The 3,792-nt window shown below is 34.0% G+C and overlaps 1 long non-coding RNA gene across 1 annotated transcript; it reads right to left on the bottom strand.

Moving 5' to 3' along the window:
* Window positions 1-794: 794 nt before the first annotated feature.
* Window positions 795-3,406, bottom strand: LOC141594200 (uncharacterized). Its single transcript, XR_012522056.1, has 2 exons — window positions 3,143-3,406; window positions 795-1,046 (listed from the first exon to the last, which is right to left on the bottom strand). It is a non-coding gene; the product is annotated as an uncharacterized LOC141594200 (long non-coding RNA).
* Window positions 3,407-3,792: the final 386 nt, after the last annotated feature.

Genomic DNA, 3,792 nt, shown 5'->3' with positions numbered 1-3,792 from the left:
TGCTTGCACGTCCCTTATACCCTGCAAATGGTTACAAAGGTGAGAGCCACATCCGGTATCAAGTACCCAAGTGGAAGTACAAGCATAATTAACGTCTATCACATAGAGAGAAGAAATCATACCAATAGGCGTCACACGCCCTTCCTTGAGATCCTCCAAGTATTTGGGACAACTCCTCCTATAATGCCCCTTCCCATTACAATGGAAACATTCGGCCTCGGAGAGCTTGACACTTTTTGCCTTGGGATTGCCATTCTCAACGGCCTTCCCCTTTCCCTTGTCATGTTTCTTTGACGATTTCTTGAATTGGGACTTTTCTTTCCCTTTTCCTTTCTTAACTCCAAGAGACATGTTCTTTAACCTCATGGTTAAAACATCTCCCTTTTCACTCCCACTAGCCTCCATATCCCTCTCCGCTTGGGTGAGGAGTGCATGAAATTCATGGTAACTCTTATCCATATCATTCATGTTGTAGTTTACCCTAAAGTGGCCAAACTTGGTGGGGAGTGAGTGAAGGATACGATCCACCACAAGAGTCTTAGGAATCTTACACCCTAGACGCTCTAGGATGTCAACATGTTCAACCATTTTTAGTACATGGGGACCAACCTTTTGGCCCCTCTCAAGCTTAGCTTCAAAGAAGCGTGCCGCCGCATCGTATTGACGGACTTTAGGTGTTTGTGAAAACATAGTGATCATACGAGTGAATATCTCGTAAGCATTTAAAGAAATGCATGATAGCTTGAGCTTTGGCGATATTGACCATATCAACACATTCTTGATATCATTCAACATCCTCACATAGTCATCATAGGCGGTCCGCACCGCCGATGAAGCTCTTGCACCGGGCTCGATAGGAGGAGCATCGGTCAAGTAAGTGAGCACATTGTCGGACAACACGACACTTTTAATGTAGGATTCCCATTCAAGAAAGTTACTACCGTCATCTTTTAAAATACATTTGTCCATTACGGACCTTAGCCATGAATCTTTGCCTAGTGAAGTAGTCGATGGAGTTGATGAAGTTGCCATTGCGAATTAAAATGCTACAACAAAAAGGAAAAATTAACATTCATTGTTTTTTTTTTTTTTTTAAAAAAAAAAAAATTTACTTGTAAAAACATGTTTAGCAAGTTTTAGCATTTATATAATGATCTCCCACTAAATTATATAAATGATTCCAAGACCCAAATATTAAACAAAAATGAGCATCACTTGGGCGAAACATCCCATAATTGCGTAAATTCGGTAAGTCACGTTGACTAATTCTACCTCTAGAACTCTTGGTCGACGAATTTGCTCAAATTCATCTACTAGCCCCGGAACACAAGACCGTCTTATATCCCGTTGAGTCCAACCAATTTTGGCGTGTGATAACCGCTTACCACCCTACTTACCCAAGGTAAAAAGAGAACACCCCGCTTGGGCGAGCGTGGCTCTAATGAACAAGAGATTCATAGGTGTTACTAATTGGTAAGGCTAATCTCAATTTTAGTTATGTGAGAGATCTTGTCAATTTAGTCATAAATTCCTTATAAGTGAATTAATTCGGTGAATGTAAATGACGTGAATTGACAACCGCGAAAAATAAAATGCATATGAATGGCGATTTTGGCATGCGCGAAAATAAAACAAGCAAACATGTAAGCATATGAATAAATCCTAGTATGGCCTCCTAGTTAATAAAAACTAGTCTATTACATTTCGGAAACCAACTCCTTGGTCCCTTGCCTCTTCATTCCATAAGTGGCTCTTCCTTGTGGGATTTGGAACACCTTCCAAAAATAGACTCCGTCTCGTTGTAATCCGTCTTTTGGAAACGCCGGTAAAATAACTATTATAAATGAATTACATAGCTATTCCTATTATACATTAATTAATAAAATGAATAAAACTATTAATGAATTACAAGCCGACGATACGAGATCATATTTAATTACAAACAAATCGATATTCCCATTCATTTAGGGTAATAACGATTAAAATTAACTAGGCCATACTAGGTACAAAAAGATAAATACTTTAAATAAATGACAATAATTCATTCAACTTAAATAAATATGCTTAAAATTCTGTAAATATGATGCCAAAATCGCCCTACCTATCATTCATTGGTATCCATCTCGGTTTTTGTGGATTTAATCGATTTTTAACATGTAAAAATCAATAATTAACTCTTAAATCTCATTTAAGTCCAAACTAATTGTCCAAACTGTTTTGAACCTCAAAATTAGTCCTCACTAATTTTATGACAAATTATTAGTTTGATTTGGTGATAATTTGTTAATTTAATCGATAAAATCATAATATTTAAGTAAAAATCCAAAATAATTGAAAAATTACCCAAAAAATTGAAACAAAAATTTTTAGTATTGTGGAACACTCCCAAGAACACCAAAGTATCAGGAAAAATGCCCAAAAATTCCGGATAAATTTTGTGAAGAAAAAGATCGATATTTATCGGTTTTTAACCACTAAAACTAATTAACATCAAAACAAAGTGAAAATACACATGCAAAATAACTTTTGACATTTAAATAATATTCTTAAATGTACATAAATTTATCATGGGCAGAATCAAAAATTTCGAAATTATGATTAATTAATTGGACTTTTATCGACTTTTTACTCAAAAAATCAATAAACATGCAAAAATCCGAACCAACCTTCAACTTTTTGCATACAATCAGTAGAAAACGTGCATGAACTACCATAAAAAATACATGCACCGAATCAACATTTAACTAATTTTAGTCAATTTTTCACTAAAATGCGACATTTTGACTCGGTTTTCTACCAAAAATCATTAAAATTAGCAACATTACTTCACAAATCACCAAAAAATTCCACAAGCCTTTTGAGATCAGTAGGTATGCATGTCCCAAAAATTTCGTGCTAAAACCTCTTCCAACACAATTTTTGAGTTTTTACTAATTATCTCATAATTCATTAAAATGCTTAAAATCAACATGCAAATTACAAGCCTAAACTCTGATACCACTTGAAAGATCATAGATCCATATTAGACTCTCTAATAAAATAAATTTATCTCATAAATTGTTTTTTATGTGATCTATGTAACATGGATGCTAATATGAAAGCATAAAAAGAAAGTATATATAAGGAAAAACAATTTCCTTACATTGAATATAAGGTAAAATGGGCACAAATTAGTTCTCCTTACTAATTTGTTCTTGAGCTAAAATGATGTGGATGATCCTCCTTGAAAAACCTTCAACTAGAAAGTCTCCTCCAAGTTGCACCCAAGAACTACCCAAAAATATTAACAAGTATGAACTAGTAACTTGTTAATATGAACCCTTGATAATAATACTAGTAATATCACTAACTTTTCTTAGTAATATTAATAATGTATACTAGAGAATTATTGTAGAGAGATGGTAGAAGATTGTTCACATGCAAAATAAAATGAAGTGTGTAAGAGAGGTAGAGTAAAGTAGTGAACAAATATATGGAGTGTAGAAGGAGAAATGGAAGTGGCGGGTGGAATGAGCTCAAGTGGACAATTTTTTTGTCTTATAATTTTATCTTACATCACATGCAAAATCTAGTATAAGATATATGTTATGGTAGTATACAAAATAAGGTAAAATGATTATGTAAGTAATCATCCATTACACTTATTTTACACGGTCCACATGACCATATACGGCTCCATGTTGGTTTTTATATTTGTCGCACAAATCCGTGTAATTTTCATTTTAAACATCGTATCATGTTTAAATGCTTCCATAATAAATTCGTTCAATTCACTCCGTAAATATACGTGTA

This window comes from Silene latifolia, chromosome 8 (genome assembly GCF_048544455.1).
Source record: "Silene latifolia isolate original U9 population chromosome 8, ASM4854445v1, whole genome shotgun sequence".
NCBI classification, from domain to species: domain Eukaryota; kingdom Viridiplantae; phylum Streptophyta; class Magnoliopsida; order Caryophyllales; family Caryophyllaceae; genus Silene; species Silene latifolia.
The sequence above is the reverse complement of the archived record's forward strand: the minus strand, read 5'-3'. Positions and strand labels throughout refer to the sequence as shown.